General features: G+C 35.7%; 1 long non-coding RNA gene across 12 annotated transcripts; it reads right to left on the bottom strand.

Moving 5' to 3' along the window:
* Positions 1 to 680: 680 nt before the first annotated feature.
* On the bottom strand, positions 681 to 8,809 carry LOC113298298. 12 transcript variants are annotated; one of them, XR_003334146.1, is made up of 15 exons: positions 8,259 to 8,809; positions 8,119 to 8,170; positions 7,837 to 8,022; positions 7,245 to 7,362; positions 6,983 to 7,127; positions 5,997 to 6,049; positions 5,280 to 5,324; positions 4,441 to 4,820; positions 3,758 to 4,340; positions 2,737 to 2,813; positions 2,335 to 2,622; positions 2,015 to 2,089; positions 1,733 to 1,907; positions 1,441 to 1,566; positions 681 to 1,013 (listed from the first exon to the last, which is right to left on the bottom strand). It is a non-coding gene; the product is annotated as an uncharacterized LOC113298298 (long non-coding RNA). The 12 variants fall into 12 exon arrangements; XR_003334148.1 differs by having other exon boundaries at positions 2,737 to 2,810; XR_003334152.1 differs by having other exon boundaries at positions 2,737 to 4,340; positions 4,441 to 4,512; positions 4,635 to 4,820.
* Between the last annotated feature and the right edge of the window lie 5,968 nt (positions 8,810 to 14,777).

Below are 14,777 nucleotides of genomic sequence, written 5' to 3'. Positions count from 1 at the left end.
GGTTGAACATCTTACTGTTTAGGCGTTCAGATCCTGATGGAAGCCCCTATAATTGGACTAAGAAAATATCAGGGGAAGCGAGAAATTGTTGCTGCCAGAAGAACAAAAGTTCAGCAAAATACAACAAAACAAAAGAACTAACTAGTGATGGTAAAGCAAACAGCAGCTCCTTATTTATTTTTCCAAGGGACAGCCCAAATGGGGTATGCAAATGAAGATAATGAAAGCTTAGTGACTTGCAAAGAAGAGCGATTCTATATAAAGCAACTGACGTTTTACAAATTCAAATCAACAGTTTTAATAAGCTAACACTAAATTTAGACAATGACCACAATGACCAAAACAGTTTGTAGTTTGCTCACCTTTCGAAACTTCCCAGGATGCGTTGGGGGTTTATCTCTTGGTAGTTTCTAGCCGAATTTTCTCTCCCGGTAGTTTCTTGATCTTCCTGATCCACGTAAGTTAATATTTGGTGATAAATTTTTTGAGCATTACCATATCTATGAGAAACCAAGTAGATTTGCAACATAAAGGTTACTCCCTCCGTTCTTTTTTAATGGACCAGTTTTGTTTTTAGTGAAATTTAAGGAAATTAAGAGAACTAATCATTGAAAGTGGTCCTCATGACACTTGTCAATAAAAGAAGTGAAGTGAAATGGTCCCCATGACACTTGTTAGCAAAAGAAGTAAAGTGAAATGATCCACATGACACTTGTCATCAAAAGAAGTTAAGAGAAAAGTGGTCCCAAAATATTAAAATAACAATTGACTTTCCGAATTAGGAAAGTGACCTATTTTTTTTTTGAAACTTTTATTTATAGAAACTGGCCTATTAAAAAAGAATCGAATGAGTATTATTTTATAATTATAAGACTACTCATTTTAACAATGCCACCTTGGCAAAGCACCAAGTATAGCAGCTTGCTTCAGATTTCGTAACTAATTCTTTTCGTTCTTTTCAACACGCTGCTTCTTTTCTGTTTGTCTCTAGGCAAAAGGATCCTCTCCTGGCTCTGCGAAAAGACGAAGACATAGAACACCATTAGCGAAACCTCTTAAAGTATATCGACTTTGACCCCTCTTTTGTAGAGTCAGCAAAAACCAATTACCAAATATTTAATAGATTAGCTTTCTTCGCTTAGTTCATATCACTACTCACTATATGAGTACAGTTATAAAAGCTAAATCTGTCCTCTGAAACAAAATTGGTCCTTAACTTCTTTTTCATTGTTTTAGGCTAGTTTTAGTCACTTATGTTTAATAATCAAAGAAACCCCGACAACATCTTGCAAGCAAAATACACAAAAGTATCCCCTAAAACTATTCTTGGTCTATTAATAACGAAACATTGACCAAAAGATCTTGAGTGTTGACTATACCAAAAATGAAAAGATATTGAGAACTGGTCAAGTACTAAATAATTTAAGATGTATAGCGTACCATCTGTTATCTTGGCCTCGATGATGGAAACATCTTTATCATCATTCACACAATCATAACCATGGTGACTCCATGAATGAGTCTGTTCATCATAGACAACCTTGTCTTTCTTGTGGTTCTTAAGACCTGCAATAGTCAAAAAGTTAAATTTCGCATATCAGGTATTGCTAGGAAAGATGTAGATTTTAAAACCAAAGCATTCAACTACGATTAGCTGCTTTATCACAGGGATGAAGATTCAACTTAATTCTGCAATTTATGGAGCTATGGAGCTTAAAATTGGATAACAAACCTTTTGATTTAGCAAAGGTCTACGCACTGGAAGCTGTACATAACAAATTCTACTATCTATATACTTTTAGATGATTCAAGTAATCAACCAGCACCTTGATCTTTTCCTCCTCCTTTTTTTCCAGTACGAATCAGAATCCCAATTATCCAAAACTTCATTCATCTGAACCCTAAGGCTAAAACACACCAACCAAGATTCTTAATTGATGATCATGGAATTATAAACAAAGAAAAACATAAAGAAGAGATCCTGTATACCGATAAGCAATCGAGTATTTCTTACTGTCTTCTATAGGAGACATGGTTCCTTGTTTTCTTTCTTTCTTTTAGGGTCGGTTCTCTTCAGACTTTGTATATTCTGTAAGAAATAGTACTTTTTATTAGGTAAGAAGTGGGTGACTTTCCTGAGCAAACACAATCGGATTCTAGATTAGGCGAGAGCTGGAGAAACGTAATGTTTTATTATCTATAAGAAAAAGTAAGAAATCAACAAGTTCCATGTAACCATTGCTACATTCTTGAACAAGCTACATAGACAACAATAATAGCAAGGTCGGCTAGAGCTGAAATGGAGATGATGATAATTTTTTAGACATCCTTTACCTGGTGACTTTTTAGATGATGACGGTTTCTTAAATGATTTCCCTGATGCTGGCTTCAACTTGTTGGCATACGGTGATGCTTTCCCGTCAGCTTCGTATTCCTTTTTGTCTTCTCATTCTCAGCATTGACAGCCTATTGAAAAGTACATATCACCAGTGACATTATGCATAATTAAGGAACAGGTGAATGGTAAACCCAACGCCTAGAGTAAAAGAGCTGGTTGAGAACTTCATCAGTCTGCTCCCTCTCCAAAGAGCCCATTCGTTTTCCTTCATCAACGGGGAAAAACTAAATAACAGAGGTAATGGAAGACAAGAGTAATTCAGCATCATGTAACCATTCATGAGTTAATCCCGGAAAAAGAAAGAAACGAAACTGTTCTTAGTTTGCTCATATACATACCTTTTGGAACTTGCCAGGATGCTTTGGGGGTTCCTCTCCTGGTAGTCTTTTAAAATTTTCTCTCCTGGTAGGATCTTCTGACCCACGGTAAAATTTGGTGATAAGTTTTTTGAGCATTACCAAGTCTATGAGAAAACAAGTGGATTTGATTTGCAAAACGCAGAAGCCATTAGCCAAACTTTTAAAATGTATCAACTTTGACTACTCTTTTGAACAGTTCGCAAAAGCCAATTACCAGATGCTAAATAGACTAGATGAAACACTTAGTTCATATGAGTACAGTCATAAAAGCCAAATTTGCCCTATAATAAGATGCTCTGAGATAAAATTGGTCCTCAACTTTAATAGGTTTTAGGTTAATTTTATTCACTTATGGTTTAAGAATCAAAGAAGCGCCTGCACTGACTTCACAGTTCACATGATTGGAACAACATCTTGCAAGCATAATACACAAAACTATCCCCTAAAACTATTCTTCTTCCATTAAGAAACATTCACCAAAAAATCTTGAGTCTCGACTAAAAACGAAAAGAAATTGAGGACTGGTGAACTACTAAATAATTTAAGATATATGACATACCATCAGTCATCTTAGCCTCGATGATGGAAACATCTTTATCAAAGTAATTCACAATATTGGACAAAAAGTTAAAATGTAACACACAGGTTGATTTATATTCAAAACCCACATAATAAATTCAACTTGCGATAGATACAGTGACCTTTAAATCCAAATCCAGTTTATACTAGTAGTCCTGGATATAAAAATGAAACCTTTACACCCAGAAACTACCAAAATCAAGAGAAAGAAGTGATGAAATCAATAGGTTCCTCTGCAATTCAATCAAGAGAAAGAAGTGATGAAATCAATAGGTTCCTCTGCAATTCAACGTTAATGGAACGAGATAAGGAAACCCAAACCAGAATTTAGACAAAATGAAGCATCACGTTGGTTCTTCTTTTATTCAAATAACCTTTAAAAGTTAAAAAAATGAGATACATAGTGAAAGATTAAACTTACTCGATTGGAAAATCATGGATCCCTTCTTAGTAAAAACGGATTGAGTTTTGTCTTCTGATTTTTGCAGAGAAAGATTACCGAGAGAGAGAGAGAGAGTGAGTCCAAAGTCTATACATTTTTTTTACTTCTTCCATGGGGGGAGAGAGTCAGAGAGAGTGTTATTACTTTAAACAAAAATTCTTGGTCCTAAAAACAGGAATGTGCAAATATATTACAGTACAGAAGTAAATACAAATACAGTATAGAAGATTCAAAAAAGGTAATGATTTTATTGGTAAGGAAAAAAAAATACAAGAAGGGAGCACCAAACAAGTGCATCGAAAGAGAAAAAAGCAAGGCACAAGAAGATCTCTGTAATTTGCACCCTAGAAAATTGGCCAAACCATAAAATCAATAAATGAAAACCGCCAAGTTTTAAGGGTGTTAGCTGACACCATCTCAGAAATGTTTAACAGCAGGTTAATAAATCTGTCAACATTACCAACTTCGCCCCATCAATACAGAACTCGGGTTTACTTTGTAACTTCTTTTTATCAGTTTTAGTACGAGGACAGGAAGATGTCGCAGCATCTCCTATGCGTTTCTAGCAAAGAGAAAAGAGAACTAGTTACCCAGGAAGCACAAGAATTTCCTTCCAAGTAAAGAGAGACTAAAAAAAGAAAACAGTAAAAGGAATATAATACCTGTCTTCAGTCAAGACCATGCATGGTCTGGAAGGTATAGATCTTGAACATGTAATCAGCACTGTCAGTCTTCTTTACGTTTTTAATTGTGAAACAGAAACAAAAAAAAATACTTAGAGTAACATAAGTCCAGGCCTTTTTGTATGGGTGCAGCTGCATCTAACGTCAATACAAAATGTACTGCATTTACTTACAGTAACATGATTGACATTAGATACACTGCACCCATACAAAGGCCTGCGGACATCCCGCCATCACATGCCAGGCAAAGCTTCGCCTTGGAACAACCTTCACTTGAAATTGTAGACGATGATGAAGCAGCATCTGGTTAAATTAAGTGTTGCATTCAGGTTTTCAAAAGCCCAAAATTCCTTAGAGACCTGAAAGCAAACCAACATAAGAAAAATTAGTTTCCAGTAAAGTAAACTGGATCCCAGGGAAAAGATAACATATTATTAGACGGTGATTTCATTGATTTGAGAGAAAACGAAGATTATTATTTATAAGTCTGTCGTACCTAAATTAAGCCATACTATTAGGAAGGAGTATCCAAACTTTTATTCTAAAATATCTTCCGCATAATATAATATCTCTTAGATTTTAACCGGATTAATCTTGCCCTTTGGATCTTAGATTCAAGATAAACTCAAATTTGTTAATAATAAAACGTGGTAAAAAGAGAAAAATGACCTATTCACCGCCCTACTGAACATGTGTAAAATAGAGAAATATCCGGGAAGGGAATTCGGTGATTTTTTTTCTTTTTTGATAGATATGCGGGAATGTGGCATCCAAGTTAATTTTTTTTTTAAGATAATCTCATGTTAACTATGTCATACCTTTGCAAAACACCAACCTTAGCAGCTTGTTTCAGATTCCTGGCTCTGCAAAAAGACCAAGACACAGAACACCATTAGCCAAACTTTAAAAATATATCGATTTTGACTACTCTTTTGAACCGCTCGCAAAAACCAATTGTCAGATGCTAAATAGACTAGAATGAAAAATGCTTCTTCCCTTAGTTCATATCACTACTCGCTATAATAGTAGTGTCATAAAAGCTAAACTAAGATGCTCTGAGATAACATTAGGACTTAACTTGTTTTTCATTGTCTTAGGCTAATTTTATTCACTTATGGTGTAAGAATCAAAGAAACACCTGCACTGACTTCATACTACTCCAACCACATCTTGCTAGCAAAATACACAAGAGGATGTGCAGCAACAAAGGACTTGAAACTAAAGGATGCAAAGGTCTAATAATATTGCAGTAGCTGCTCGACCTCAGCTGTACAACAGCCACCGTGGAATTGCAGGATAAAAACAATATTGGGAAGACTACAGCACCTCTCGACTATGTTACTATGCAGGACAAGTTTATCTATAAATATCCATGCTTGTAACACGAAGGAGATAGACTCCAGACTAGGAGTTACAGAATATGTAATGTTATGGATCAATATTTTTAGTTAGCATGAATGCATTAAAGAATATACAGTACTGAATTAAGGTAGCATGTAGGGATAACAGGTGGGGAAAAGAAGAATCAAGAGTACCAGAGGAAAATCCACAGGAAGAGCAAAGTCACAACACAAATCTGCAATCCCAGCTACAGAAGACCAATTTATGAGATAGGATCAACGGAGTACTGATACTAGTGTGTAAGTGTAACTATCTAACATATATCTTTTGCAAGGAAAAAAACTGAATTGATGTAAATTACTATACAACAAAATAAAGATTCGCAAATTTAAAGTCAAAAGAGTTTGATATTTAATGGAATTTCCACTTCAACTTCCCTCCAAAGAAAAATGTCAATCCCTCCCAACCTTAACGAGCAAAACCCCAATCAAAATATCACTAACAAAGAAAATAAGACGTAAATCAAACAACAAGCAAAAGTTGTCAACCCTCGATGTTCATCTCCACAAGAAGCAAGTTCAACCAGTAATCGAGTACAAAACCTAGTGACCACATGAATAAAGCCCCAACCATTCTGAAAAAACAATCACACCTCCTTGTGGTAAAAACAAGGCATCAAAGATCCAAATTCCCATTCTTACCAGCCAACATATTCAACACAGCATACAAGAAAAGAGATAAATACCTAAAAAGAAAGATTCAACTGTTTCAGTGAATAAGTTGATATGTTCCGGTAACTGTTTGCTTTGCTCTTTTCCTTACAAACCCATTTCAAGATTAGAAGGGTTACATATGACAAGCATAAGACTTGGATCAAAATCCACATTTTGTTGTATCACTAATTCAGACTTCACAAGTTATTTTTCCATTGTGAAGCTCTGATAAAGTGAGCTAAACAGAATGCAAATATGAACAGAATTTGGTGCTAAGAAGGGTATATAAATCCATTATTGCAGATTCCAGTATTTAATTCATGTAAAGGGCTTACAGGATAAATGAATACAACAAATCATTAACGAAAATCACTGAAGTTAAAATGTGTAAGTTGTTAGCCCCAATTTTAACAAAAGTCAAAAATGTCAATCATAAGAGGTTTGAAACCAGATTACCTCTTGCTTACCCGATTTGAAACCATTTGATTGTTAGCTTAATGATCATCACCAAACAAGCAATTTCCTTTGTTAGTTTCCAACGATTAATACCAGACAAGCAATTTCGTGCGTATCGCTCGTATCCATTTTCTTGTGTCACACTCTTTGCTGCTCCTGTAGTAAATCCGGTGATATTATTTTTGAGCATTACCAATTCTATGAGGCAACAAGTAGATATGCAACATACGAGTTAATGTTTTTTAAGATAAACTCATGTTAACTATGTAATACCTTGGCAAAGCACCAACTTTAGCAACTTGTTTCAGATTCCGTAACCGGTTCTTTTCATTCTTTGCAACACGCTGCTTCTTTTCTGTTTGTCTCTTGGCAAAAGGATCCTCTCCTGGCTCTGCGAAAAGACCAAGACATAAAACACCATTAGCAAAAAGATCGACTTTAACTACTCTTCCGAACTGAATGCAAAAAGCAATTACCAGATACTAGATAGACTAGAATGAAATGCTTCTTCACTTGGTGAAAATCATTCATAACTCACTATACGAGTACGGTCATAAGAGCTAAATTTGCCCAGCAATTAAGATGCTCTGAAGTAAAATTGGTCCTTAACTTCTTTTTCATTGTTTTAGGCTAAATTTTTTTCAATTATAGTTCAAGAATCAAAGAAACACCTACACTGACTTCATACTACTCCAACAACATCTTGCAAGCAAAATACACAAAACTATCCCCTAAAACTATTCTTGTTTGTTCTATTGAGTACGCAACATTCACTAAGAAATCTTGAGTCTTAATATACCAAAAACGAAAAGAAGTTGAGAACTGGTCAGCGACCAAAGAATTTACGATATGTAATATAACGTACCATCCCATCTTGGCCTCGATGATGGGAACATCTTCATCATCAGTCACACGATCATAACCATGTCATCGCTTCCATGAATGAGTCTGTTCATCATAGACAACCTTGTCTTTCTTGTGGTTCTTAATACCCGCAATAATCAGAAATCACATTTCGCATATCTGGCACTGTCTAGGAAAGATCTATATTCTAAAAACAAAGCATTTAACTGGTTTTAGTTTTATCACAGGGACAGTGATTGAACTTAATTCTGCAATTTATGGAGCTTAAGATTGGATAGCAAACCTTTTGTTTTAGCAATGGTCTCCCGAGCTGTAGGTGGTCTAGCCGCTGGAAGCTGTACATAACAAGGAAAAATGCAAACATCATAGTAAGTCAGCTGACACGTCTAGCAAACAGAAGCAAATTCATCAACGAAAACATACCGGCTTTTCCCTGCGCAACCTTATGGTTGGTGCAGGAGAAGTAACTACAGAACCATCTAGGTCTTCTCTTGTTGGTATATCAGAAACAGCATTAGCAGTAGCAATTGCTTGAACTAGTAGAGCTTTCCATAACTTGAGAATCCTCAACCGCTGGAAGTTTACAATTAATCCACTGAAAAGAGCATAGTAATTTGCTATCACATTCTCAAAGCAACCAATTTGCATTAGGAATTGCAATTCACAATATTGGGCAGAAAGTCAAGAATGTAACACAGATGTTGATTTCTATTCAAAAACCACATAATAAATTCAGCTTGCGATAGATAGAGGGACCCTTAAAGCCAAACCCAGTGTGGAACTAGATTCTAGTAGTAGTCCTGGATAGAAAAGACGAAACCCTTACAACCAGAAACTACACAAATCAAGAGAGAAAAAGTGTTTAAATGAGTGGGTTCCTCTGCAATTCAACGTTAATGGAACGACATAACCTGTTAGAGAGAAGAAAGTTGTTAAACAATCTCTCTGCAAGTGTATTTGATTTAATCCTTAGATTCTTGAAAAGAGTTTTCCTTACAGACACGTAAAACAAAGGATAAATATTTAAAGGTTTCAACAAACCGACTCATGACAGCTGTGATCAATAACCGGCTACCTACTAACACCAGTTACTAACTAATGTTTAACTAACACCTGTCAGTTTACACGTGTGGGTCACACGGTGAGAAACAGATTCTCTAACACCCCCGCAAGTCCAGTGGCTAAGAAGAAATGCAGACACTGAGCTTGGACCGTAAAACAGAGAATCAAGTCCTGGCTAAGCCCTTGGTGAAAATGTCAGCAATTTGATCATGTGTGGAAATGAAACGCACCTCAAGTGACTTGGAAGCAACAAGTTCTCCGACATAATGAAAGGAAATCTCAATATGCTTCATGCGGTTGTGAAAAATTGGATTTGCAGTCAAATAAGTGGCACCCATGTTGTCACACCAAAGAACAGGTTGTCTAGGAGACTGAAAATGTAGTTCTGTCATAAGGGACTGAATCCAGACAAGTTCTGAAGTAGCATCTGCCAGAGCCCTATATTCAGCTTCTGTACTTGACCTGGAGACAGTCTTTTGTTTCCTAGAGCACCAGGAGATAAGATTTGGACCCATAAAAATGGCCATACCACTAGTAGATCTTCTGTCACTTGGATCACCTGCCCAATCTGCATCTAAAAAAGCTTGAAGTTGAAGAGAACTTGACCTTTTGAACTGAAGTCCATAACCCAATGTACCCTGTAAGCATCTGAGAATCTTCTTAACTGCAGTCCAGTGAACTTCAGTTGGGGATTGCATAAATTGACAAGCTTTATTTACAACATAAGATATATCTGGCTGGTGATGGTAGCATATTGTAATGCTCCAACAACACTTCTATACAATGAAGGATCATGAAAAAATGCAGATGTAGTAGTATCTTGAGTAGTTGCAATAGGAGTAGTAGAAGAATGAGCAAATGTCATCTTTGTTTTGTGAAGTAAGTTAGAAATGTACTGCTCCTGAGATAATAAGATACCTTCATTGTTCTTTGTAGCTTGAATACCAAGGAAAAAATGCAAGTCCCCCAAATCCTTTATTGCAAATTCTCTACCAAGATCAGCAAGGAGTTTGTCAATGTCTGAAGTAGAGATGCATGTTACCAAACTATCATCAACATACACAAGTACATATAAAGCTGCAGAAGAAGTAACTCTGTAGAATAATGAGGTATCAGTTTTAGAGGGAAGAAAGCCACACTGTAGAAGAAATTAACTTAACCTTGCAAACCAAGCTCTTGGAGCTTGCTTTAAGCCATACAAGGATTTTTGTAACTTACACACATGATTAGGTAGCAGTTTATCAGTGTAACCTGGAGGTTGAACCATGTAGACTTCTTCTGATAAATGACCATGTAAAAAGGCATTCTCTACATCAAGTTGCCTAATCTTCCATCCCTTGTAAATAGAAATAGAAAGTATCATTCTAACAGTTGTGGGTTTGACAACAGGACTGAAAGTATCTTGATAGTCAATGCCTTCAACTTGATTTAATCCTTTGGCCACTAATCTAGCTTTATATCTCTCAATGGTGTCATCAACATTTCTCTTTATTCTGAATATCCACTTACAACCAATAATATTTGCACTAGTTCCTGCCAACACTAATTTCCATGTGCCATTTTGCAGTAATAATTTATTTCCTCATCCATTGCAGCTCTCCATTTTGGATCTTTGTAGGCTTCAGAGTAGCAGCTGGGAATAGTAATATCTTCACATACAGTCTGCACTTCGGAAGCAAAAACTTTGGGTTTGAATATTCCCTTTTTGCCTCTTGTTTTCATGGGGTGATAATTTACAACAGTTGAGCTTGATTGTAGAGGTGCTGAGGAAGTATCAGTAACACTAACACCAGAAGAACTAGATGGTATAGAAGTATCAGCAATGGTAGACAAAACAGAATCAACCTCATTTGAGATAGCAGCAGAAGTAACACCAGAATTAGTAAACTCAGATGCAGAAGTATGCTCAGATGAAATGACCTTAAGTAGTTGGGTGTATGGAAATTCTGATTCAACAAACCTGACATCTCTGGAAATGATAATCTTGTTGGTGAAAGGATTGAGACATCTATATCCTTTATGCATTTTACTGTATCCCAGGAATATGCACTGTACAGATCTGGGTTCCAATTTATTGGCATTGAATGGTCTCAAGCAAGGATAGCAAGAACATCCAAATGTGTGCAAGAAAGAATAGTCAGGTTTGATATTAAAAAGGCTTTCAAGTGGTGATGTTTGCTGCAATATGGGTGTAGGGAGTCTATTGATGAGATAATTTGTTGTTTCAAAGGCATAACTCCAATATGAAATGGGAAGTGAAGCATGAGATAAGAGTGCCAGTCCAGTTTCAACTATATGCCTGTGTTTTCTTTCAGCAGTTCCATTTTGAGCATGTGCATGAGGACAAAAAACTCTATGTCCTATGCCACAATTGTCTAAGTAGCTAGATACATTTCTATACTCTCCTCCCCAGGCAGATTGAATGAATTTAATCTTCTTGTGCAATTGATTTTCAACATGAGATTTAAACTTGATAAAAGTATAAAAAACTTCTGACTTGTATGTTAAAGGATAAAACGAAGTGAATCTGCTAAAGGCATCAATAAAGGAGACATAGTACTTATATCCATTGATTGAACAAATGGGAGAAACCCATACATCTGTGTAAATAAGTTCTAGAGGGCTGGACACAATACTTGTACTAGTAGGATATGGTAGAGCATGACTTTTAGCAATATGGCAGGCATTACATGCTTGAGAAGATAAATGCTTATCTATGACTTCATCAACAGATGACAAAACATGCTTCAAAGTAGAGTAAGCAGGGTGACCTAGCTTATTATTCCAATGAACTGAACTTGTAGTTGATAGGGCTTGTTTGAGTTGGGCTGCAGTAAACTCCAAATGGTATAATCCATCTTTAACTGGACCACTGAGAAGAACCTTCCTGGTAACCAAATCCTTCACATAGAATGAAGTAGGATGAAATTCAAAGAAGCAATTATTCTCCTTTGTAAATTGATGCACAAATATAAGGTTCTTAGTTATAGTAGGTACATGAAGAATATTTGAAAGTGTAAAGGTGACATTATCATGTTGAAAAAATGAAGTACCAACATTAGTAATGAGCAAACCTGATCCATCGCCAACTTTAACTTGATCATAGCCTTGATATTCTGAATGAAGATTCATGTTTGCAAGGTCTGAAATAATATGATGTGTTGCTCCTAAATCTGGTACCCAAGAAGAAGTAGAAGCAGTGTTGGAACTTGAGTTATCATAAACAGCATAAGCTTCTGGTTCAGGATACCAAAATTCTGCAGAATTATCCCCATAGTAGTCATAACTAGTGTTGTAAGCCTGAGCATTTGAGTTGTCATAGTATCTGTATTTGTAGGTAGGAGCTTGATGACCATCTTTCTTGCAGATTTGACAAGGAAGTAAGGTGTTATTGTGTTGAGATTGAGGTTGTGGTGGAAAGAAGTTATTTTTATTATTATGAAATCTTCCACCATTTCTGCCACCATAATCAGACCGACCACCACGAAAACCACCTCTATAATTACCACCACCTCTATTACCTCGATTTCCATGAAATCTGTTAAATGAACCTCTCTGATTTGTATAGGAAGGTGAATGATTATAAGTACCAGGATATTGCTGAAAATAAGTTGTTGGTTGAGGGTAAAATCCAGGGTATTGATAATCAAATGATGAATTAGGATTGAAATAGTTAGATTGATGAGTGGAAATATTTGCAGAAGCTGCAGAGAGATCAGATTTTGATTCAGAGTTCACTCGCAGTTCTTCAGACAACAACAATCCTAATAATTCTGATGAGGTAATGAGATTGTCATTCTTCAATTGTTCCGTGGTTATGGAGGTTTTGAAAGAATTAAACTCAGATGGTAATCCATGAAGGATATGAAACACTAAATCTTCATCTGATATTGCTCGCCCAATATGAGATAATTGATAGGATAGAGATCTAGCTTTGTTGAAGTAAACAACCATTGATTCACTGGATTTCTTTAAGTTTACTAAATCATATTTAAGTTGCATCAATCGTCACCTAGTATTAGCATTGAAATTATGTTCTAATCTAGTCCAGATTTCATGAGAAAATGTACAATCAAGTACCTGAGAATGAGTCCCTTCAGTGCAGGCGTTGAACAACCATGAAAGAATGACTTGATCTTGATTAATCCAATAGTTGTAGAGTGGATTACGAACAAAATCATTATCTGGATCGGGATCTAGAAGCGTTTATGTAGCAAGAACAGCTTCACCAGCAGCAGTTGATTTGCGAAAGAATTTAACTGGACATTGAAATGATCCATCAACAAACCTAAAGAGATTGTAACTTCGAAGTAGGGGTACAATTTGCGATTTCCATAAACTGTAATTTGTTGAAGATAGTTTTGATGGTGGTTTGAAGGTGAGTGGGATATGTTTTTCAGATTCAACCATTGTTGATGAATTCTGGTAATGAATGAAAGATCATTTTGGTTAAAGGATTTTTAGGGTTTTGAATCGGTATCTGATACCATGTTAGAGAGAAGAAAGTTGTTAAACAATCTCTCTGAAAGTGTATTTGATTTAATTTGTAAATTCTTGAAAAGAGTTTTCATTACAGACACAGAAAACAAAGGACAAATATTTAAAGGTTTCAACAAACCGACTCATGACAGCTGTGACCAATAACCGGCTACCTACTAACACCAGTTACTAACTAATGTTTAACTAACACCTGTCAGTTTACACATGTGGGTCACACGGTGAGAAATAGATTCTCTAACATAACCAAACCCAAACCAAAATTTATTGAAAATGACCCAAAATTAAGCGGAAGTTGGTTGTTTTATGCTTGTTTGATTCAAAATAAATTGAGCACTCAACCAAGTATTCGCATTTAAGAAAGAAATGTGATTCTTAGTGAAAGATTAAACTTACTCGACTGAAAAATCGTGGATCTCTTCCCACTTTACTTCTTTAGTAAAACAATTGATCGTGTTTTGTTTTCTGATATTTGCAAAGAAAGGTTACAGAGACAATTACCTTTTTTTTACAAAATGGTTTGCGAAGACCTCAGGGTCAGAGACGTCTATTTAGTCCACATTTTAAACTTTGTGAATTCGCCTTAGGTACTTAAGCTGCAATACTGGATCATTTGGCACGAACAACATGTATACAGGAGGCCCAAGTTGCTTGCATATACAAGCGCTGGATATTTCTCTCGGAGAGCTCTGAGGATCGGCGACTTAGCTGAGTCAACTCATCAAATTTTTCTTTAATGATTTTTGATATTTTTTCAATTCTCTGATCTGTTTTATGTTTTGATTTTTGATTAGTATTTTGTTAGTAGATTTTTCCTTGAAATATGCCTGTTAAATCATATCTTTTCCTTTAATTCCAAAATACTCTTTAGATTTCAAGAGATTTTTATTTTTTATGTCAGATGGTGTTTACCAAGTTTATAGTTGTGATTCAAGCGTTTGCAAAAGTTGTTATGATGCTTTTTGAAGCTATTGTGTTTCTCAAATTTTCCATGATTGTTCAACTGGATTTTTTTCTCAGACGTTTCTTTCCAGTAACTCAGTGGGTTGGAGGATACCGAGTTTGAATGAAATTGAAATCTCAAAATTTCCGTTACACAACAGTTCCGTTAATCTCTCTTGTTATTATTGGTATCATCTACAACTATCACTTTCCTTATTCAACTGACTGTTTCTCATTAGAAGTAAATAATCAGTCAATGATATCTTCTCAATTACGGCATACTAGGGATAATTTCAACCAGAATACCAATTTCTTCCCAAGTTTTCTAGGGTTAGAACTTTATAAATGGAGGATTTCAAAGGGATTATTCCATTCAAAAAATATCTTATTAATGTATCAAATTTTTGTTGTTAAGAAAATGGCAGAATCAAGTTCCAATTT

Source organism: Papaver somniferum, chromosome 7 (assembly GCF_003573695.1).
Source record: "Papaver somniferum cultivar HN1 chromosome 7, ASM357369v1, whole genome shotgun sequence".
Lineage (NCBI taxonomy): Eukaryota > Viridiplantae > Streptophyta > Magnoliopsida > Ranunculales > Papaveraceae > Papaver > Papaver somniferum.
This window is presented reverse-complemented; position numbering and strand designations above follow the sequence as displayed.